Below are 24,808 nucleotides of genomic sequence, written 5' to 3' on the forward strand. Positions count from 1 at the left end.
CCAGGCCATTTTCCATCCCTACCCTCCGTGACCTCCATCCCGTTTTCTGATCCTGATCCTGTAGCCTCCGCTGTTGATTCCCTTAGCAGTTCCTCCTCGAAATCAGTAGAGCTTCAATTAACTTAAGTGGGAGTCTCGCGACCGGTAACATACGGATGTGATGGTACATTCTGCCCTACACACCATAGTACTAAGGGAAATGACGAAGTTCACATACCGGGGACATGGGGATGGTTTTCAAAACACGGTGATTCACAGCCCAAACGGATTCTTCTAGGAGCTCAGTGTTAATGACCATTGTCAAAATGGATGGAATGAATACTTGCCGTCTGGGCTAACTGTTCGGCCTGGAGATGTTGGCTGTTTTCCTGGGGGGGGGGGCACATCAGCACAAGGTGCACAAAATTGGGAGGCAGGGAGACGCCGTAAGAAGTGTATAAGCTTCGCAGTCCCTTCCATCCGCACCAACAGCTGTGCGATCTCTGCCATCATCCAGCTTCTCCAAGTTTTACTGTCCTCGTGTGTTCACCGGGAGAAGCCCGTATACTCTTTTCATTGTAATAAGAGTTCATGAGGTTAAAGCACCTGGTAGAGACCGAAGAAACGTTGGCCAAGTCGTCTCCCCTTCTGTTACGACTTCTGTTAACTTCTGCGTGTGGTGGAAACCACCGTCTGGATGGAAGGGAAAATGGAGGGAAAGATCACTCAACGAGCTGCCCGTCAGAACACCAGGGGAAACATTCCACACACATATGTGTGTCTGCGTGCACCTACTGGGATGCACGTAACCAGTATTTATAATTTTGATTATTTAAGCGTGATCCCAGAGGTCCATGACATGAGGTGCTTCGTAGTTTTAATAAAGTATACAAATGTTCGAACTGTATCCTGCCAAGGTGGTGAGGGAGAGCAAACCACTTAGCTAGTGAACAAACCCAGCTGACTTCCCAGCATCAGCAAGTCAGCCCATCTCTCTTGTTTTCTAGTAACTTCTCCTGTATATTGAAATTCTTAGGAGGTGATCGAATTACAGTTTCTTTCTGGGAAAAGACCTCCAGAAGAGAAGAGATACAGGTAATACAAGGCAAGAGAGAGTGCAGAAGTGCAAGAAAAAACAAAACAAAACCCAAAAGCCAATAAAACAACAGCCGCCTGAGTTTTCCAAAGAACAGATGCCTTAGAGTTTAATCGGACCTCACGACGGCTTGGCTGGGAGTTGGTGAAGTTCCACGGTTATCCTCCATAGAAGGAGGGCTACATGAAAACATTTTAGCAGTTGCTTCAGCCAGCTCAACCCTGTTCCTCAGGTGAGAGAATGTTGAAAGAGAGGTCAGTTAACATTTATATTCACATTTCACTGCAGTTTGTGTTTGGGATCGTTTGCTGTCATAGTACGAGGGAAATTGTTGGTTGGCAAAAGTTCATGAACGATGGATATATGTATTTTTTTCTTTCCGTGGGTAGAATTTAGTATGGTGTTAAGGGGTCAGGGTTTTACAAGGGAAACAAAAGTGGGAATAATAATGAACTGGATTGGTTCCTCAAGGATTTCAAGAACAGTGTTTTCAAAGAGAATCATCAAATCACAAAGCCATGGAGCACCCCGACCTGTCTTCTCTAGTTATATCAGATGATAATTTTACCTGAAGATTTTAAGTTGTATTTATAATTCTGTCAATACGTATACACGTGAATTTTAGGAAGCTAGCTATTATCGGATCAACAAACAACCCATGAGCTGGAGGTAAGGGATCTGGGGTGGGCAGAGGTGAAGTGAGGTTACTTAGTTGATCTCCGCTTGAGGAAAGTCTTTGATTTGGAAAACATGGCTTCTTGGGACTGAGGGAGGTAATGTAATGTGTCCCTTGCCTGTGCTTCTCCATTCGGCAAGCCTCAGGTCTATAAAGCAGGGGTAGACAGGAAAATAAAGCAAGAAGACCTATGAAGGCTAATCAGAAAACGTCTGTAACTCTTACCTTAGTGAATTTCAGTTTGAACGGATAGGAGCTGCTTGAAAGCATAGCTTCGGTTCTTTACGTGGAATTTTGTGCGATATTGTGTTTTAAGGAATGCAACCATTATGCTGTCTCTTTTGATGGATGAAAAATGTTTCCTCCACAGTGTCTACAATTAACATGATATTGCTTATTTCCTCTCTTGGAAGGACACATTCTTTTTTAAAGGTTATTTATTGCTCAGGTAGGTCCTCTCTATGATTCCTTCCTCTGACGAGGTTACTCGGAATACGATCCTGCCGACAAGGCATGCAGTAAAGCTCAGTAGCAGAGAAAATAACAGTGTCGTTAACCTCCTTAGCACTGGAGATAAATTAACACTAATAAGATAGGTACCAGGGTAGCAATTGACTTGACAGAATGAAATTCACCAGCCTAAGGAGGCGGGAGCCGGTGTCATTCTGCTGGACTCCCCCGTGCTGTGTGGACGCCGTGGCTGGCGAGCGGCTCATTCCTGCCTTCCTGATGTTCAGGACGCTGCCTTGAAGGAAAGTCCAGCTGACCCAAGGTTGGTCTCACCCTCCTCTGCCGCCCCTGCTGATGGAAACCAGCGCCACCGTTATTAATTTGAGTCTCCGTGGATCAAATAACTTTTCCCATCTCATTTCATGACAGGATATCATGACAGCTTCACGGTAGATATACATGCCATGACCAGAGTGAGCTCTGCCTTTCTGGAAAGCATTTTGTCAAAATATTGAAATAATGTGCTGCGAGGGGAAATGGGCCACAGTGGGTGTTTTCGGAGAAGCAAGCTAGGAGGGGAGAAAGAAAAGAAAAAAAAAAAAAAAAAGGAAAGGAAAGGAAAGGAAAGGAAAGAGAATCAAAAGCAACAACGTAAAAGAAAGAAGGACATAAAAGGACGCTAGTTATTCAGGGGTCCCCCGGGTCACCTTTGGCCAGCCGTGGAAATGCATTTTAAGTTTTCACTTGTTAATTGAACACTAAATGAATATGGTGATAATTAATATTTTTACTGCTTATTAATTAGGAACCAGTAGCCTGCGTAAGCTACCTAGAAAGATGATCTACGAGGCATGACTAAGTTCCCCACTGTGAATTGATGGTGCCTTACATGTGGAAATATAAATATGTTAGTCATTTTGCTTCGCTATTAGAGGAGCTTTTAATAAACTGACAGGTCTTCCAGTTCTTTCTTTGTCTGCTGGGAGGGACTGCGGTTACACAGGAGGGGGACTCTTTTTTTTTTTTTTTTTTTTGCTGTTATTTACTGTTGCCGGCAGGCTGAGACAGCGTGCAGCCTACGGTTCACATCAGGTCCGCTTCTGAAGATCCTTTGTCCGTGGCATGTGGAGTTTTTCAGGTTTGTGCCTTCCTCCAGTTGCCAAAACATCTGGTTCCGTTTGGGGGAAATATTTGTAGTTATTTTTCCATCCGGAATTAATTACTGCCACTGGAACATTAATGGGTGCCCTGCTGGCTTAATAGATTTTATCTGTGCGCCCTCCTATCTGTGAAGTGTCACCGACAAATCAGAGCTCTGTTCTGTTGTGACTTTTATAAAACGGCCACAACCTGAAGAACTGAGGCTTGATGATTCAGAGGATGAACAGATAACAGATTTGTGAGACAGGGATTCTAATTTGCAAAGATGACTTTGTTACTTCAGTAATTTAACATTCATGGAGGAAATCATTGAATGTATCCCCAAATTCGTACCTTCAGTAAACTAGGCTCATAGCAACCATAGGAGTATATGGTTTAATGTTAAAGCTATTGTGCTCTCTATTTCATGGGAATGTTTGCTTGTTTATTTGTGGGGTGTTTTTTTTTTTTTGAATCTTTCAAACAACAGGTTGTGTAGAAAAGACGATGAAGAAGGAGTTACTATTTATTGCTCTCTATATAGCAGGCACTGTATTTAATGCTTTACATGTCTAGTAAAGCATAGTATGAGGTAGGTATTATGATGGCCCGTGTTACATACAAGGAATTCAAGGCTCACTGAGACTGTAACTTGACCAAGGTCGTGCACTGAATAAGTGGAAGGAGGACTAGGATTTGAACACAAGTATGTTGGACCTTGAGTTCACTCTCTTGACTATAATGAGTTTACCACCCTTTTATCAAACATCTTTTAAACACTTAAGTTCTGGGCAAGTACTTATGCTGGAGGCACAGAAGGGGAACAAGATGAGGTTTCTGGCACCTACCAGAGTGCCTGGCAGGCCACACAGGGTCTCTGTGGCATCATATAGAGGCTTGTAGCTTGGCTGTAATTCTGCAATGCTTTCTAAGGGCTTAAAGCTTCATCCCCCAGAAGGCCTATCCCATTTTAACTAGAGCTATGACTATTGTTGAAATAAATGAAATACATCTTTAAACCGCCCAGTATTCAGTGAGCAAGACAGCGTGACCCCTTTCAGGATGAACAGGATTTGTGTCTGCATCTCTGGTCATACTCTTCGGAAGTTGTTCAAGCTTTTGGAGACATACTTTCCCGTCGATAGAGTGGAGATAACGCTGTCGCCTTCATTGGGTTCCTATGACCGGTTCCTATGGTCTCGTTATTAGGAAAAGAAAAGAATATCGTAGGAACTCACCTCTTCTCCATGTGTTCACTCCAGCCAGGTGCGTCTCATATATTTCAATCTGTGAATTAGCTCTTCCCCAGAAGGGCATAAAAGCTCCAGGCGCGAGGAAGTATAGCTCGGTACCTCACATCCGCTCGGCGTATCTCCCGGCTGGCTTGAGTTCTGTCTTTATCTTGCTCTATTTCTGCATATTCCTGGGTTGTTCATCTCCTACGGAGGGTGGATCGCTGGATTCCTGATTTTTTTTTTTTTTTTTTTTTTTTTTTTGCCTATCTTTTGGATATTACTGACTGATTCCTTTACTCACCTCTTTCTTTGAAAGTATGCTACCATTTTGGATCTCCAACAGAGAACTTGGGCTTGCTCTGTTCTGCTGTGGCTTGTGGCTGCCCCTGCCCGAAAAGATCAAGATACCAGGTTATGTTTGATTGGAGCAGGGGCACGTTTGAAAGTTGACAAGTTAGCCTTCACGTGTATTACCAACAGACAGGTCAGGTAGGATGCAAATGTTAATTTTTGGAGGAAATTTTAAAAAGTAAAGAACCCTCGGGGGGGGGGGGGGGCGGCCGGGTGAAACACAACCAACCAAACACAAAATTTTTGGAGGAGACATGTTACTGTTTTGCTGGAAGAATGTTTTAAGTAGATTGTGCCAATGTAAAATAACCTGCACAAAAAACCTTGGGGTTAGAGCTACGGGGAAGTCCCACAGAATTTCGAGGAAAAACAGTTTGCATGATGGGAAGAGAGCATGGGTATACAAGGGCGTATGGATATACAGCAGGTCAGTTTGAAACGGGATTCTCAAGAGTCGGCTCTGTAACTCTGAGGAAATCACATTCTCTCTCTGAGGTTGTTTTATTTTATTTTATTTTTCCTATAAGACGATTATATTACAATCCATGTCACAGATGATTGTGTAGATTAAATAAAATAACGCAAAATAGTTGCTCTATTGCGTTGTAGGTGCTGGCTGTGATTACACTTGCTGCGTTCACACGGGGTTTTTTTGCACAATAGTTGTGTACATGGGCCAGGTCCAGAGATTGTCAAGAATGAAATCTGGGACTCAGTGAAGGTCATTTTCACTTTGTTTTGCTATAAAGAGTTTGAGGAGTTCAACAGCCTACATGGAGTAACGGCTTCCGGGAGGAGTTAGTGGCGGAAGATTCTGCACCTTCTGTTCTGTCATGTAGTGCAAGGCTGTTTTATTTTTTTAACGAGTAGACTTTATTTTTTAGAGCTGTCTTAGGTTTCTCGAAAAAGCGAGCAGGGAGTAGAGTTACCATATCTCTCTCCTCCTACACGGTTTTGTCTATTATTATTTTTTTCATGCTAATGTTTATTTTTGAGACAGAGACAGGGTTCTAGCTGAGCAAGGCAGAGAGAGGGAGACACATTATCCTAAGCAGGCTCCAGGCTCTGAGCTGTCAGCACAGAGCCCGACGCGGGGCTCGAACTCAGGAACCATGAGATCATGACCTGAGCCGAAGTTGAACGCCAAACTGAGCCACCCAAGCGCCCCCAGTTTCCCCTATTATTAACGTCTCCTTTTGTTATCATCTTAGTGTGGTATATTTGTTACAGTGGAAGAAAGGATACTAACACATTGTTATTAATTAAAGTCCATAGTTTACGTTAGGGTTCACTCTTTGTGTTGTAGAGTTCAAAGGATTTTGACAACTGAATAATGTCAGTTGTCATGGTGGATACGGCCACCACAACAGGATCATACAGAATAGTTTTGCTGCTTGAAAAGTTCCCTGGGTTCCATCTCTTCATCCTTCCCATCCTCCCTTTGAGTCCCTGGAAACCACTGATCGATCCTCTACTGTCACCATAGTTTTGCCTTTTCTGGAATGTCATATAGTTGGAATCATACGGTAAGTAGTCTTTTCAGATCGGTTTAGTTCACTTAGCGAAATGTATCTAAGATTCCTCCGTCACGACTCAGCCCCCCAGGCGCCCCTAATTTGCATTTTCTTAATGACATGTGATATTGAATATCTTTCTCATAGACTTATTTGCTATCCGTGTATCTTCTTCAGTGAGCTGTCTGTCCAGCTCTTTTGCTCACTTTTAAATTAGGTTGTTTATTTTCTGGTTGTTGTTTAGTTTCAGGACTTCTTTGTATGTTTCTGACAGCAGTTCTTTATCAGATAAGTGCTTTTCAAACGTCTCCTCCCAGTCTGTGACTTGCCTTTTCATTCTTTTAAGTGTCTCCTGCAAAGCAGAGGTTTTACATTTTAATGAAGTCCAAATTATCAATTTTCTCTTTCGCGGCACACACTTTTTTGGTGTTATATCTAAAAACATTGCCATCATATCCAGAGTCACCTAGATTTACTCCTGTTCTATTTTCTACACATTTTATAGTTTTGTGTTTTACGTTTAGGTCTGTGACCCATTGGGAGTTAATTTCTGCTTAGTTTTACATTCTTAAATTTTTTTTTTTTTATTTTGAGAGAGAGAGAGAGAGAGAGAGAGAGAGAGAGAGAGAGAGAGAGAACATAAGCAGGGGAGAAGGGCAGAGGGAGAGAGAGAGAATCTCTCAGGCAGGCTCAGTGCAGAGCCCGATGCAGGGCTCAATCCTACAGCCCTGGGATCATGACCTGAGCCAAACTCAGGAGTTAGATGCTTAACCAACGGAGACACTTAGGTGCCCCGATATTTAAAAATTTAAAGTAATGTTTACTACTGAGAGGGTTTGAGAATCATTGAGATAGAGGACCTTGAGAACAGTGGTCTTAGATATGGGTAGTAAGTTCCATACTTTGAGTTGCTACTTTTTTTTTCTCTTCTCCGTGAAGCTATATTTCAACACAAATGTGCAGTGTTTTCATTATGGTCGCAAATGTTATCGGAAAAATAGAGTGAAAATGTTGAGATCTGTTACGTAACTCCAGTCCATTTTATGGTCCGTGAGGAACGGGTACCTCAACTCAGACTCACCTATAACTACTAGCATTACCTGTAATAATGTCTATAATTCCCAGGATTATCAGAAAATGAGGATCAGGATTCCACTTAGTTTCTGTGAAACTGTTCTAGGCAGTTAGAATACTGAGTGCTAGAATCTCATGCCTCCGTAACCACGTAGTGACGTTAAAAGATGAGAACTGTGATGTGATTCCCCTTACACTCTCTGTGTCTACCCTGATGTAGAGCCCTGGGTTAATTTAGACAGCACAGACCCAAGGCCACTGGGGGCTTTGGAGGTGCACAGCTAATATGTAGCCCATATACCAGGGGATATGGTAGCCTGTTTTCAGGATTCAGAAAGCATGAGAAAGCCAGCACTTTCTACACAGTGCTTCCCAAACTCCATTGTGCATTTAAGTCACTTGGAGATTTTGTTATTAAAGTGTGGATTCTGATTTGGTAATTCTGGGGTGGAGCCTAAGAGTCTGGGCTTCTCACCAGGGCCAAATTGGCCATTGGATACTCTTGAAGGGGCCTCAGACAATGTTTTAATTTCTTTTAAAATCTGAAGGAAAACAGTTGAACTTTTAGCTGAAGGAAAAGATTTTCCATATAACATTAATGTATCTGTCTTTATATTAGCATAATCGTAAAAATATACTTCTCAATTTTCTTCTTGAGAGGGACCCATGAAGACAGACGCACCGATGGCCCAGTGAAGTCATGAGGAAACGCTGTTTCTGACTTCTAGGTGATAGCAATGCAGCTGGCCCAGGGACCACACTTGGAGTAGCAAGCTTTTATCAGGTTCTCTTTCTTATAGGGGATGATGAGAAGAATATCTAAAGCCATGTAGCATTTCTGGGATTCTCTACTTACTAAATAAAGTATACATGCACAGGTAAGATTCTCCCGCTTGAACCTTTTAATAGAGAAGACACTTTCCCCAGTTTCCATGGCATTGACTTTCTTGACTCTCAGTGTATTTTCTTCCTTGAATGGACTCCTCAAAACTTTGGGCCCAGAGTATATAACCAACTAAATCTTTCGACTGCTATTGTTGGCTTTGGTAGGTTTCCTTCGGCATGGGCATTCTCAATGTGATTGGGAAATATGTTCAAGGCAGTCTTTGAAATGTCTTTGCTATTTACTCAGGATTTCTTCTTTCTCCACCGAGAAAGCAAAAGCCATTTAACTCCCCCCCGTTCCTGTCAGCCCTTGCCTTGTCCTAAATTAAACAAATATTTGTTAAGTATTTATTCTATGCCTTCACACGGTCCCTGCCTTCTGGTTGCTCTCTTAACTTCTTTTTATTTGAGTCCCAGAAACTTCTAAGTTAAGGAAAAAGAAGAAGCAAAACAAAATACCAACTAACTTCCCAACCAACACAACTAACCAAAAAAAAAAAAAAAAAAAAAAATCCACCTAGAGAAAAGAGGAAAGCTCTTACCTAGATCACTTTTCCATTGTCTGTGACAACGGTTCCGAAAGTGTGGTCCCCAGACCAGCCACGTCAGCATCACTTGGAAAACTTGTTGGAAAATACAAACTCTAGGACCCACCCCAGACCTACTGAGTCAGAAACTGTAGGGGCGGGGCATCGAGCTGAGTTTTAACAAGCCCCAGGTTATTCTGATGCAAGTTCATGTTTGACAACCACAGCCCTAAAACATTCGTTCTTAACTAAGCTGCAAAATAAAATCACCTGGAGAGCTTTAAAAAACACAGATGCCCGGGCTCCTGTCCAGACATTCTGATTCAATTAGTATGTAGTGGGGCCTGCCCATGGATATTTTTAAGGAGCTTCTCAGATGATTTGAATGTGTAGCCAGGGCTGAGAACTGCTGTGACATCTGTTTCTTTACATGAAATTCTTCCATGGCAGGTGTGTGAGTGTGTGTATCTGTGTGTGTCAACAACCCTGTGTGAGCGTGCACAAGCCCTGAGTCTAATTACACTCATTCTTAGAAAACTGCCTGTCACAGAGACGGTTCTAGAACAATCTAGACAGTGGTCAGCAAACTGTGTCCGTGGGTCACATCTAGTCCAGATGCTATCTTTGGACTAAGAATGAGTTTTTACATCTTTTTTTTTTTTAATTTTTTTTTTAACGTTTATTTATTTTTGAGACAGAGAGAGAGAGCATGAACGGGGGAGGGTCAGAGAGAGAGGTAGACACAGAATCGGAAGCAGGCTCCAGGTTCTGAGCCCTCAGCCCAGAGCCCGACGTGGGGCTCGAACTCACGGACCGGACCGTGAGATCGTGACCTGAGCTGAAGTCGGATGCTTAACCGACTGAGCCACCCAGGTGCCCTGAGTTTTTACATCTTTAAAGGGTTGTTAAGAAAAAGAAAAGTATGTGGCTGAGACCACATGTAGACCTTTACCTGTAACATGAAGCGTGTAGTCCTTTACAGACTATTTTGCTGACCCTGCTGGAAAATGCAGCAGGAACATCTATAGAAGAGTTTGTAAGCTGGTCTTAAAAACCAGAGCAGCAAACAAAACAGCTACAGTGTAAGACTATAAGATCCTTAAATGACGTAACACAGGAGGGAGTTAGAACTCACCTCAACCTTTAAGCATTTGGATAGGTAGAAGGAAGAGAAAAGCCATTTTGCCTAACGCCTCCTGGAAGGGGTCAGTCAGACGTCAGGAAACTCAACTTCAAACACTCCTCTTGAACTTAGAACACAGTGTTCATAACATTGTTGGGCTCCTTTATACAGAATACACATACAGAATCACAGGGCTTTGCAGCCACGGTTATACTTTATTTTAAAAGATGTATCAGGAGTATTTTTTATTTTTAAAAAAAATATTTATTTATTGAAGAAATCTCTACACCCCGGGTGGGGCTCGAACTTGCAACCCTGAGATCAAGAGTCACACGCTCTTCCGACTGAGCCAGCCAGGCACCCCTAGTTTTCATTTTTAAATTAATTAATTAATTAAGGTAAGTTCTGTGCCCATGCTGGGGCTTGAAACAAATGTCTCTAACATCAGGAGTTGCATGCTTTACTGACTGAGCAAGCCAGGTGCCCCAGGAACATTTTTAAATAAACGTTTATTCAATCTTTGAGAGAGTGTGAGCAGGGGAGGGGCAGAGAGAGAGGGGGACAGGGGATCCAAAGCAGGTTCTGCACTGACAGCAGTGAGCCCATGGTGGGGCTCGAACTCAGGAACTGTGAGATCACAAACTGTGAGGTCATGACCTGTGAGATCATGACCTGAGCTGAAGTCGGACACTCAACCAACTGAGCCACCCAGGAGCACCCCCAAGGAGAATTTTTTTAATGAGAAGTTTTAAGTGTCCAGAAAATCAGGGAAATAGTACAGAGAGTTCCCATATACCTCCTTTCTCCCATGCTCACAGTTTCTGGGGTTGTTAACATCTTGCATTAACGTGGCATATGTTAGCATCAATGAATCATTATCGATAACTTGTTATTAAGTAGACTCCATAGTTTACATTAGGGTTCCCTCTATTGTCGTACAGAAAGTTTGGTGGTTTTGACAAATGTATAATGATGTGGAACTGCCATTCTGGTGTCATACAGAATAGTTCGCTACCCTAACAATCATCTGGTCTCCCCCTATTCGTTCTTCTCTCCCTTCCCCAAGCTTCTGGCAATGACTGATCATGTCACCGTCTTCATAGTTTTACCTTTTACAGAATGTAATCTCGCTGGAATTATACAGTATGTTGCCTTACGCGCTGGCTTCTTTCACTGAGCAATATGTTTTAAACGTTCCTACATATCCTGATGTGGCATGATAGCTTCTTTCTTTCTTTCTTTCTTTCTTTCTTTCTTTCTTTCTTTCCTTTTTTCTTTCGTTCTTTTATTATTTATTTATTTTAAGAGAGAGAGAGTGAGCGGGGAGGGGCAGAGAGAGAGGAAGACAGAGAATCCCAAGCAGGCTCTGTGCCCGTCAGCACAGAGCCTGATGTGGGGCTCACACTCACAAACCATGAGATCATGACCTGAGCCAAAATCAAGAGTCAGACGCTTAACCAGATTAGCACCCCCAGGCACCCCTTGTTTCTTTTTAGTGCTGAATAATATTTCATGCTATGGATGCCTTTTTTTTTTTTTTTTTTTTTTAGTTAGATTGTAGGGGAACCCATCCCAAAGCCTGTCTCATTCTCCTTAAAGTGACGTCTTGCGTTTTTATGGTCCACCTCTCCCTGCTGGAATGTAAGATCCATGAGTATAGGAACCTTGTCTATTTCATGCACTCCCACATCCCAGCACAGAGCACAGGGCTTGGTATAGAGTAGGAATCACACAGGATGTATCTCGAATGATGTTTTTACAAAAATGCAAGAAAATAAACAAGTTTGTAGGTTGAATGTGCTCGGGGACAGTTCCTTTTAACTGCAGGAATTATCAAAGTCCTTAATATGCTAAAGTTCTAGCTTGCTAGGTAAATGTTATATGTATTATAATGTCAAGATTCCAAAATATTTCTAACCACTTGTATCAGATGCAGATGCTATAAGGCAAAATCATAGATGAAAGTTTATAAGAAAATGGAGCCTGTGAATTCCTAATCAACAGAGGCAGCTGTATGTTGACAGGACTTGGTATTCTCTTCATTGATATCCCTGTAGTTCACACAATTGATTGTGCATAATATAATCATGGAGGTTTGTTATTGCTGCAGTCACCTGAATATTTTTACATTGTTTAAAATGAGACAGAGTCGGTCTCCTAAGAATTATTCTTATCCCTGATTAAAAGGCCTCCCAAAGTAGAGCCTAGTTTATGAAGCCAATCTCTCAGGAAAAGTACCCAAGTTATCCTAATATATAAAATGTAATAAGCCACGGTGGTTTGGAGTACTTTAACATCCTCTTCTCTATTCCAGTGGGAAATGTGAGGTCCCTGGTGTCATTTCATTTGGGGAGAGCTATTCATCCCAGATAATCCTACAGTTATTCAATTAGCCAAACACCATCATTCTGACTTTTTAAATTAGTTGGAATTCTCTGGTGAAAATCAGTCCAGGTTGAAAACCCATCCAATCATCCGACAAAAATTGGACTGCCCTCTGAGTTCAAGGTGCTGTGTCAGGTTCTATGATCAATAGAAGACAAGTGAGAAATGGCCTGGCTCCCCCAACACCTATAATCTAGCTGAAGAGTCAGCCATACCCCTAGTTTCCAAAGGGGCCTTGAAGCAAGAGACTTACTAGAAACACGGACAACAGAAAAATAATAACGCGGATGCTTATTATTAAAAAAACATAGGGAAAACCAGAAGGTATTTAATCATCTTTGTCCCAATATGGGGCGCCTGGGTGGCGCAGTCAGTTAAGCGTCCGACTTCAGCCAGGTCACGATCTCGCGGACCGTGAGTTCGAGCCCCGCGTCGGGCTCTGGGTGGATGGCTCAGAGCCTGGAGCCTGTTTCCGATTCTGTGTCTCCCTCTCTCTCTGCCCCTCCCCCGTTCATGCTCTGTCTCTCTCTGTCCCAAAAATAAATAAAAACGTTGAAAAAAAATTAAAAAAAAAAAAAGAAAATAATCATCTTTGTCCCACTAATAGAAATTTTTCTATATAATGATGAAGAAACAGGTAAAACCCTGGGAAAGCTCTGAAAAGTGTTGTTAGAAAGCTTAATGAAAGGACATCCTCCATGTGCTTCCAGAAATGGCAAATGGTGCCATATGCCTCACATTTTCCAGAAGCAGGTACAGAGAAATTGAACTTGCCCTGCATGAGAGTTTGGAAGCAACCATTCTCTGAGGATTTCAGTCTTCCTTCAGCTGTGATAATTGGCAATCGCTGAACAATCGAGAAGTCACATGGCTAATGAAATGACCAAAATCACTGTATTGATTGCTCCTGTTTGGTTTCTGTTATTTCAGCTATCAAAACAGAATCTAATCTATTTCGTAGTTGATGGCAATGACTACAGCCCAAATGTATTTGATTGGGAAGTATTAAACACAGGTTAAGTGTTGAGCTCAGTGAATCTAGTCTGTTAATGGCAGCTCGCAATAGGAGATTGCAGCCCAGCTTAAAGCATCCCAACTTTGCAATTTTCAAGTATCTTCTAGTCCCCATTGGGAATGACAGGTGAATAGCCCTTATCTTTTCTTCATAGTTTGCCCATTTTTCTTTTGATTTTCCATGACTTAAAACATTTTTTTTAATGTTTATTTATTTTTGAGACAGAGAGAGACAGAGCATGAACGGGGGAGGGTCAGAGAGAGGGAGACACAGAATCTGAAACAGGCTCCAGGCTCTGAGCTGTCAGCACAGAGCCCGACGCGGGGCTCGAACTCACGGGCCGCGAGATCATGACCTGAGCCGAAGTCAGGCCGCTTAACCGACTGAGCCACCCAGGTGCCCCTTTCCATGACTTTTAAGTAATCTCTGCACCCAAGGTGGGGCTGGAAATTATAACCCTGAGATCAAGAGTTGCATGCTCTACTTGACTGAGCCAGCCAGGGTGTCTAATTTCCATGCCTTAAAAAAATTTTTTTTTGATGTTTATTTACTTTTGAGAGAGAAGGAGAGAGAGAGAGAGAGGTAGAGTGTGAGTGAGGTAGGGGCAGAGAGAGAAGGAGACACAGAATCTGAAGCAGGCTCCAGGCTTTGAGCTGTCTGCACAGAGCCTGATATGGGGCTTGAACTCACGAATACGCAAGATCATGACCTGAGCTGAGGTTGGTCGCTTAACCAACTGGGCCACCCAGGTACCCCCATGACTTTTTTTAAAATTATTTTTAAATTTTTAATGTTTATTTTATTTTTGAGAGAGAGAGAGAGAGGGAGAGACTGAGTGCAAGTGGGGAGGTGGGTGCAGAGAGAGAGGGAGACACAGAATCCGAAGCAGGTTCCAGGCTCTGAGCTGTCAGCACAGAGCCCGATGCGGGGCTCGAACTCACAACCCACGAGATCATGACCTGAGCCGAAGTCGGTTCTCAACCGACTGAGCCACCCAGTGCCTTCCTGCCATGACTTTTAAGAACAGAAATCTCTGCAAAGTGAACTTGAACCTCAAGAAGCATCACAGGTTTTCTTCTATTCTTATCCCTGATATGATTTTCCCCATCCTTATTTCTATTGCTTACCCTTGAATTTAGGAAAAAAAATACTAGGGTATATAAATCCTCTGGCAAGAAGACACCTGGTGGTACAGAATTCTCCATAGAAACCTACATATTTTCACTTGATTTTTCTAATTCTGAGAATGCCTTTGAAATGTTGAATCCTTAACTTCACCAAAAGTTCATCCTAGTTAATAGTCTGGTTACAACAAACAAGAGAAAGGATTCACCACCTGAAAATAATTTCAACAGGATGCAAACTGAGCACTGTTTTTCTTTACCTAAAGCGTGAGTCACTCCACCGTCCTGTTCTTTGCCTTGCTTTGGGGAGTTAATGTTTTACAGAAGTTCTAGGGGTGGATTGATTTGCTTAGGTGTTGGTTTCGCTTTGATGTGCAATAGACAGATGCTGTCGACGAAGTTGGTAAGACAAGGCAGCCCCGTCCGTTTCCTGGGGAGCCTCAGGACTCATTTCACAAGTCATCCATTAGAAAACCAAACCCATCTCAAAAGAGACCAACAACAGTACTCAGAGCTCTCCGAGGCAGAGGAGAGCAACCCTGTATCCCTGGGGGCAGATAAAACTCAACCTCTGAACCTCAAAGAAGGCTTTTGTGCTTGGAGGGAGCAAATTTATGACAGTTGATGAACCAAAGAAGCCATGGGCATTTGAAGGAAAAAAAGGTTAACTGAACATTGTCTTTTTGTTGGGTATGGATTTGTTCTTTTTGTTCTTCCCCTTTTGAAGTATTTCTAAAGGGAAGAAAGTCTCCCGCTCAATCACATTTTTTAAAATAATATACAGCATATTCTAAAGAGCACATTGGAAACCTCACACCCACTAGGTAAGAGTTCCAGGACTGTACTTGACAAGGGGAACTGTACTAGTTGAGCAGTAGATAGTCTTAGTGTGAGCCATGGTCAATAGTGGAAGATCCATGCTGATCCTTTGAAAGTTCGGGAAATCTATAGCCAAGGTCACAGCTTGATCTTAGCCAACTTCAAGCCTCTGCATGGAGACAGCAAGGAGCTTCTGTCTCAGTCAAGAAGGTGGTCAGAAATCTCCAGTCATCTGAACCCTGGGATTATTATTCAGAATCATCAGGGCCTCGAAAATACATTAATAGAAATATCGGTCCTCAGGGGTGCTTAGGTAAGGTGAACAACCTCTGATTTGCACTGCCGTTCAAAGAACCACCTGCTAAAGAATGATGATGCTTCTTACAGATAGAGTCTATGGAGAAGAATTTAGAGCATCTAAAAAGGCAACGGTAGCATAAAAAAGAAAAAAAGACATCCTCTGAGAGGCTAATTATTATTTAACCCTCATCTTGAATACCTCGATTTCTGACTTCCTGTATGTACTATGTGTTTCTTAACCCTAATCTTGCCTACTTTCAAGCTTGACTTTATTATGCCCTTACCTCTTCTTACGGCTCCCCCAGTATTGAAACACTGTTCTCCTCCCGGCTACCCCTGGTACCTCAGATTTCACTGCCATCCAAGCTGAGTCTGTTGTGACAGAAAGGAGGGCATTTTGGATTTACAAACAAGAAGGTTCGAAATCCACTTTATTCCAGCCTCTTTTCCCCCTCGTTCAAGTAACAAAGACACTGTCAAACATTCAGAAGTTGACGTGTATAGACTAAGCGCACAGATAAACACTCAGGGTACGGTTTGTTTTATTTTAAATTTCTGATGAAACCCAAGAAGGTCAAGCCCAGGGCCAGGGTTTTTATTACCTTAGAACAAGATTCCTGTGTCGTTAAAATAAGCAGGCGCCCACCTGAGGTAATATCGGGTGTAGAAGTAGTATTTCGAGTCCACAGAGCATTTTAGCCACCGGCCAGTGTCACCCTGATTTCTGAGCTCTTTATTCTGAGCTGATCAATGCCACAGAGAGTTCTGACTCCTAGAGGCAGTTTCAGTGGGACAGGGCAGATGCCGTGTCAAGAAATGTCAGACTCTTGGTGTTCGGTGAAAGGTATCTAGCGGTCCAGGCAATGGAAGAGAATTGAACACTTACAGAGTTGAGCTATCCGGACCCATCAAGGGTAATATCAGAATGAGAGTCCTCCAACATGAGCATATTTCACCGTCCAAGCCTCCCAAGCCAGAGCATTTAAAAAGTTAGGTCATAAACCAGGTAGAAAGGTTGAGCCCTAAGGACTTTTAGAAAACAATGGTTACAGCATCAAAGAATCATCTGGCTGCAAAATTGCTCTGCCGGATTCTGGGCTTCTTTTGTCTTTTTTTTTTTTTTTTGGTGAAATCTTCCAGACCTGTCTGCTCCCACAGATAGCATGATCTAGGGCAAAGAGAATGTGACGAGGAGTCTGCCCAATTTGGATACTGACTACCCTTCTGGAGCATTTATTCGGTGGTACTTCATATGCAATCTCCTTACCCTTCACTGTTTGCTTCTGTGCCCGGGTTAGTATCTTTATCACACAGGTGCAAACGCTGAGCCTCAGAGAGGTTCAGTAATTTTTCCAAAATCACAACGCGAGAACATGGTATTTGAACGCATCAGTAATCAGTGGAAACTTAAATTGTGAAATGGGAGCTGTAAAATGGGAGGTGGCTCTGATGATGGAGGGAAACACCGCATGACGAAGCATTGTAAGAGCATCCCAGCTCGGTGTAGATGTTCACCTCTTTTCAAGCCTGCCTCCCCTGTGCTCCAGCCGGAGCTGGAACTCGGCCCTGTGTCAGAGGAGCTTGTCCCATGCAGGGGATGGTGAATAACTGCCCCCCTCCCTGCCCCTGCGGGCTATGGCTAACCGGGGAATCCAGAAGATATCACGGGAGGGTCGGGGGTGGGGGGCGCCTGGCTGGCTCAGTCTGTAGAGCATGGGATCTTGATCTCGGGGTTCTGAGTTCAAGCCCCATGTTGGGCTTGAAACCTACTTAAAAAAAAAAGAATTATGAGAAGTCTAGACCTGTGTTGTCCGCTATGTAGGTGCCAGGCATAGCTGGCCATTGAGCACTCGAAATACGGCTGGTCCAAACTGAGACATGCTGAAATTGTAAAGAACACACCAAATTTCAAAGATTTGGTCCAAAGAAAAAGAATGGAAAATACCTCAATAATAGTGTTTCTATTGATCACATATTAAACTGATAATATTTTGAATATCCTGGGTTACATAAAAATGTTTTCAAATTAATTTCCCCTTTTTCTCTTTATTTTTTTTTCACACAGCTTTTAGAAAAATATAGATTTAGGTACAGGGTGTGCATGTATGGCTTGCATTATATTTCTATTGCACAGCAGTGGCCCCGCAACTTTGTGACTTGGTTTCCCTCTTTTAAAGAGTGTCTTCTTAGATGAAATACACGCATCTCAATCTATGGTCGAGAGTCCCGGTGCCCTTGGGATTAGCAGTTCCCAGAAACAAACTAGTATGTTCCCGACCGCTATATACACTGCATCAGAAGTGATTAGCTTTGTTAAGTGTCAACTGTTCTTTAAAGTTAAAACGATAACATGGAGTTTGAAGGTGTCTTGAAGATGCAGGAACGTCCTGATGGGAAGGGGAAGAAGAGCTACGAAGCACAAAGAAGCTACCCAGCATGCCGGCCATGACAGGGGACGCGGGGGGTGCTGGGTGAGTGGGAGCAAGATGTACCCAACTGAGGAGTAGTGTTCAGAAAAGAGATGCTACAGGCTTAGATTAATCTTGGGTTTTCTTCTAAGAGGTCTCCTGTCGCCATTAACCTTGAAGTTTTCATATTTTTTTCCAATCAGCTGTTTTTTTTTTTTTTTTAGAAAAGGTTTAGTTTCACAGCAAAATTCAGTTGAAAGCATAGTTTCCTAGATAACCCCCGTCCCCACATATATACAACTTGCCGCACTATTAGCATCCAGTGCCAGAGGGACATACTTGTTTCAGTCCATAAACATGCAGAGATGCGTCATTATTACCTAAAGTCCATAGAAGTTCCGTGGGGTTTTTTTGTCCTTTAGATACTTTTAATTTTCTGTATGTATTTGTGATTATATATGTATATGCATATGCATATATATGTATATATGTATATATGCATATGCATATATACATATATACACACATATATACGTATTTTTTATATCCATATATATACGTATATATACATATATATACGTATATATATGGAGTTGGCCCCCAGATTTGTTGAAATCCAGAGCCAAGGTCTCCTCCACGGGTCAGGAAATGAATGAAAAATTTCAGAGCGTGAGATCCAGGGTCAATATATTTGTCTGGATGCAGAAAATTGCACAATCTCTGCCATTCAGTTTCCTCATCTGCAAAATGGGAATGATACTATTAACCTCAGAGAGTTGACGTTTGCATGAAAATGAGAGACCACTGCATGTTTGATTCAGAGCAAGCACTCCCTAAATGACAATGATTATGAATTCGCTAAATAACGCCCGTTTCAAAGAACCTCTCTTTTGAACAATGAACGAGTCCTATCTGAATCGCTTGCCAGCTTCTACCCCAGGGCTTTGAATCACATTCTTGCTTGACGAACTTCCAATACGCCTGTCTGGTTCTTGCACACGGCAGCTGCTTGGACACCGCCTTCCTAGAGCTTATGCTTCCTTGGTCTTGGAAAGGTCCAGCCTTAATCTTTAGTAAATCTAGCTTGAAAATTCTGTGGTCTTGGAATGTTTTACAAACCTTCACCACTCTCTAACTAACTGCTCTAATGAAGAGAAAAATGGTAATTGAAATGAGACTAATTAGATTGTCAATTACCTGCCTCCTCACATAGGTAATTGAAATCCCCCTAATTATGGTGTCTGTGTGTCTAGATGCTTTGTACTGAGGAATTATTAATGGAAAGCAGCTTTAGATGAAGTAACAGGAAATCTTGAAAAATGATTTAGAGAAAATTTGCTCTAAAGCGTTCGTTCTTTCAAAGCAAAGATGTTATATATCCAATCCAGCAATGAAGTCATCAGGGGGGAAAGAAAATCAGTCCAGTATTTTGCCTTGACTATAAAGTTCAGCTTTAAAGGCAATAAGATGATATTAAACCTTGTCCTTGACCTTAATTTCTATCTGCTATTTACCCCCTCCCCCTTTTTTTTAAACCTCCCTTTGGGTCCATGGAATTCTTTTTGCTTGGAAGGAATCAGCAGGTCCTTAGAGGACCTCAGGATAAATATAGAAAGTGGGATCTGCAGATGAGGCACAAAAATGTACACAATATTAACTATATACATCAAACAAATGACTTCCTCTGAGTGCCCACTAGGAAGAGCTTTTATTGAAGTGGCTTCAAGGGTGAGTAGGGAAGGCAGTTTTGATTCCGGGAAAAAAAAAAAAAAAAAAAAGTCAAAATGATGAAATCCTTAGAATTCTCACAGCTAGGAAGGTGGTTTCCAAAGTTAAGCCAAGTAAATTCTTAGAAACAAGGCCTCTTCCATACCCATTTCAACGTTTTCGTAGAAGAGTTTCCTTAGAGTTGAAAGGTCACACTGATGATTGTATTTGTATCGGGATAATTTTTAAAGCTTTTTCCATCACTGTGACCACTGATAGCTCACCGGTTTTATAATAACCTTGAAGTTAGGCAGCAAAGATACAATCTCCGTCTGAGATGTGGGGAAAGCGCAACATGAAAAGCTGAAGTGACTTGACCAATGTGAATTATTGAAGACAATCGGGTAATTATCTTATTGAATAGAGTCTGACTGAATGGAATCTTGCTCCTTCCCTGCTTGGCTTTCTGTGGCAAAGCAGGAGGCCTGGAGGGTCACCTGGCTGGCTCAGTTGGTGGAGCATACAATTCTTGATCTCAAGGTTGTGAATTCGAGCCCCAAGTTGGGTGTAGAGATTACTCAAGAAGAAAATCTTAAAAAAAAAAAAAAAAGATCAGGAAGCCTGGTGGAGTGAAATATCATTACTATTATTATTTTAATCAAGTGAAGTTGCAAAATAAAATGTGCCTTCCCTGCTTCCCGTTGGCAGGCTACCATTTTGTGATTTTGACCCATCTCCTTGTTGCTATGTAAATATTAGGTACCTTGGAAGTTTTAATATTATTCTGGTTTTACACTCATCATGGAAAAGCTCCTGTGGGCCCCCAAGAGGGAATTGACCATGACAGCAGGCTGTTTAGATCAACCCCAGATCTAGAGGATTGTGAGGGAACGGCTCGTGTTTTGGCCAGTGCATGACTAAAGCCAGGCTCTTACTCCAGTGACCCAACCCTGCACCCCCACCGTACCCCAGCATGGTGTTTATGCTCCAGAGATAATGCACTCGAGGGTTCTAACCATGGGAGTCCAGGAGTGAAGAAGCACTATGGTCTGTGACATCTGCAAAATGTCAGATGGTGACCTTGCACCATTGGGTTTACTCTCACTAGCAACATCATGTGACACCAAGAGCTGAAAGTTGTGTCCCTCCCAGCGAAATGAAATGGTGGTCCAATAAAATCATTTTAGTGAGCGGGGCGCCTGGGTGGCGCAGTCGGTTAAGCGTCCGACTTCAGCCAGGTCACGATCTCGCGGTCCGTGAGTTCGAGCCCCGCGTCAGGCTCTGGGCCGATGGCTCCGAGCCTGGAGCCTGTTTCCGCTTCTGTGTCTCCCTCTCTCTCTGCCCCTCCCCCGTTCATGCTCTGTCTCTCTCTGTCCCCAAAATAAATAAACGTTGAAAAAAAAAATCATTTTAGTGAGCAAAAATCAGTATATTTTTGGAATAAAAATATGATGTAGTAGGAAATAGCAAAGTACAAGTAAAATGAATGGCCTTGAAAAAAAAAAATGTTGAGAATCCCTGATGTGTAGATTTAGGGGAAAACCCAGTCCCCTCTCTAGAAGGTATTTAGAGGTAGGACTCTATATTGGACTGAGTAAGTAACCTTCTGATTTTGCTTATTTTAGTAGCAAGTGGAGACCCATGCAGAGATACTGGCCTTGTGGGGGAGTGAGTGGGAAAATGAGAGTTGAATAAGTACATTTGACAGGGAAAAAAAAAAAAAAAAGCAAAAACCACATTGTCTTTGATCCTCAAGCTGGGGAGGTGGCTCAGGCTGGTTATAATGACAATTAAATACCTTTGTTTCAGGAATTCCTAAAACTGCTGGGTGGCTTACATGGTTATATTCTAAAGAATGATAAGGCATCTCAAGTTTTCTAATCTTCATTGTGATGGGCTCAATCAATGAGGTGGGGAAATTTAGTTAATAATTTTCCTTCCTCCATCTGTTCACTCTCTCTGAATTACAAAAGCCCAATTAAGCACATTTCTATATAGTCAGAATAAAAAGAACTGAAATTAAAAAAAAAAAAAAATTGCATACTCGTAGTTTCTAGTATGTGTTGGGTTGGAGAGAGAGAAGGGAAGGAAAAAAAAAAACAAAAAACCGTGAGCAAAAAGTGTCTTCGGGCTTTCTGGAAACTGCTAACTGGTTCACCAGTTCACCTAGTAAGAATGATTCAAATTGTGCTGATGTTAATTTCTGTTTCAGATGTTAATATCTGCCTTCTTTTTGTTGCTTTGGGTGTAGGCCAGTGATGGTTTCTGATTGCACAGGAAACTGATGGCATAGCAACGCTGTGTCATGGTGGAATTTGATAGATGAGCTGTGAACTTTCCCATCAACTCCGAGTACCTCCCGTTGGCAGTTTCGGCCCTCAACCTGGTTTCCTTCCTATTGCATACTCCATTTCTCTCGAGCGTCTATGTTGTACTTTCTCTGGTTCCCAGCTCTATTCATCCATCGAATCACGGGTGCATCATTTATTAAAGTCCTGCTGTGTGCTGAGGGCACAGGGAAAGGAAAAGGAAATTCTAAATACTCGCCTTCGGAAGCTTACAGGCTTCTTTTTTTTTTTTTTAAATTTTTTTTCTTCATTTTTTATTTATTTTTGGGACAGAGAGAGACAGAGCATGAACGGGGGAGGGGCAGAGAGAGAGAGGGAGACACAGAATCGGAAACAGGCTCCAGGCTCCGAGCCATCAGCCCAGAGCCTGATGCGGGGCTCGAACTCAGGGACTGCGAGATCGTGACCTGGCTGAAGTCGGACGCTTAACCGACTGCGCCACCCAGGCGCCCCAAACTTACAGGCTTCTTAAGAATCTCCAGGCTCAATTCACTATGAGGAGCCTAAGGCACAAACTCCCTATCTGCTAACCCAACAGCTGTTTTCAATGTCCTTCTCCCCCTACATCTTCCCACACAATCAGGGGTGATTGTGTCACTGTTCTGACCAATGAGGTATCAGAAGAACCTGATGAAGGGGAGGGGGTCCTAGCATCGGTACTTCCTGATAGAAGACAGGAAGTGTCTGGCACTCCTCACGCTGTCTTTCGGTCTTGAACAAGTGGGGACACCTGGTGCCATCTTGAGATCGTGAATTGATAATCCGGAAGGAAAAGTCAAGAGAGTAACAGGTTCTGTCTCAACTAACACTATTACCCACCCTTTTGAGACTGTGTGTTATTTATTTAAGGCCCTCTAAGCCAGGTGAAGTTTGACGAACTCTATCTCATCATTGATCTGGCTGTACTTGACATTTTCATGGGTTTTTCCTTTCCTTCTATTCCAGTTCTAACCATTCCAGTTCTATTCCATTCTAACTTTGACCTAATCCTCTAGCAGGCTATATGATTATCATTTCTACTGGCTACCTGGAAACCTTGGGTCTTCCACACCTTTTTTGGTATCATTTCTTTTTTTCCCTTTGTCACTATTTAAAAAGAATTTCACTGGGAAAGATACAAGAAAAGCAAATCAAAACATTGAATTCCACAGCAACTTGGCTTTACATGAGATAGTACGTGATAAGTTCCTGACACATAGCAGGTGCTCAACAAGTATTGATTTCTGTGGTTTTTCTTCCCTTGGAGCTGAGGCTGCTCATCTTAAGCAGCTGAGGACTAGTCATGGGATCATGTGGGTGGCATAGGAGTTGAGGCAAAAGAATCTATTCATTTTCATTGATTTGGCCTCAAGAGCACTGTTCCAAACTTCCCTTTTCAATGAATGAGCATTTCTCCTCTCACATACTCCTTTGTGTGGTGTTGTAGAAAGAACCCATGACCATGGATTAGGAGGACTGTGTCTTAGCCCTCCATCAGCTAAGGGCTCGTATACAGCTGAGTAGTTCACATCAGTTTAGAGGCCCCATAGGTGCCCACCATGGATCAGTCTCTGCTGCAGCCTGAAACACAGAGATGAGCAAAGAACTATCGTTTCTGCCATTGAAAAACTTCAGTGTTCTTAGAAAGAAGAGCTATCTGAACAAATTTTTCTGGATCAGTATTGTCTACGTGTTGATGGAAGTTCACACAGGACCAATGGGAACATAGAAAAGAATTGGGAACATAGCAAAGAACATAGCCCTGGAATTGGTCTTGGAGTTGGAGGAGATAATGCTGAAGGTGAGGACTGCCTCACTAGGTGAAAAGGGGGAGGGGGGCCATCCTAGGAGAGGAAATGGCATGAAAAAAACATTTTCTCCTATGTAAGTTGGAAGTTTTGGATTGGCGATTCACAGGCCTCTCTTGGATTCAGCATGTCATTCAGTATTTGCTTGTCTTGTTTCTTTGGAAAATGCATGAGTATGTATTTTCCCGAGAGCTATCAAAACCAAGAATAGAAAGAAAGAGTAGAAAGAAAGAGTCTGTGTCGGTAGAGCTGTCCACAGCCATTTCGGCATCTCTTGTTTTGGCTCTCAGGTTTTACGCGAGTCAACGGACACATCCACAATTTCATTCTCTTCTATGAATACAACTTTATCAACTATGTAAAGCGTTACAATGGGTTTGAAGTGTCTATTGCTGTATTTTGGGCGTGGGGGGTGGACTGTGAACATTGTGCAGTATGAAGGGTCTATAAACTTAATTTAAGAAAAAAAGACTCCTCTAAAGTTAGAAACAAGGGGCACTGGAAGTTTCTGGGTTGTAACGGCTCATTCTACCTCTGACTAAGACAGGGTCTTGTAAATTGTATCAGTGGGCTAGTTAGGGAGGCTGGAATATAATCTCCAGGAGAATAATGCCTTGTTCATGTTATATCCCTGATAACCAGAACGATGTTTAGTGCATGTTGGGTGCTCAGTAAAAATCACTTAAATGAGTAGGTGGCTGGGATGATCTGTTTCTGTGATCAACTGCTTGGACCACAAGCAGGTCCTATAGGTCCAGAAGGCAGTAACAATTCCCAACCTAAACTTTACCTCACAGGATAAGGCAACTGGGGTGAGCTTTCCAATGTATGGAGACCCCAAATTTCCCCAAACTCCCTTGCTGAA

Source organism: Herpailurus yagouaroundi, unplaced genomic scaffold (assembly GCF_014898765.1).
Source record: "Herpailurus yagouaroundi ecotype Mexico unplaced genomic scaffold, PumYag 202, whole genome shotgun sequence".
Lineage (NCBI taxonomy): Eukaryota > Metazoa > Chordata > Mammalia > Carnivora > Felidae > Herpailurus > Herpailurus yagouaroundi.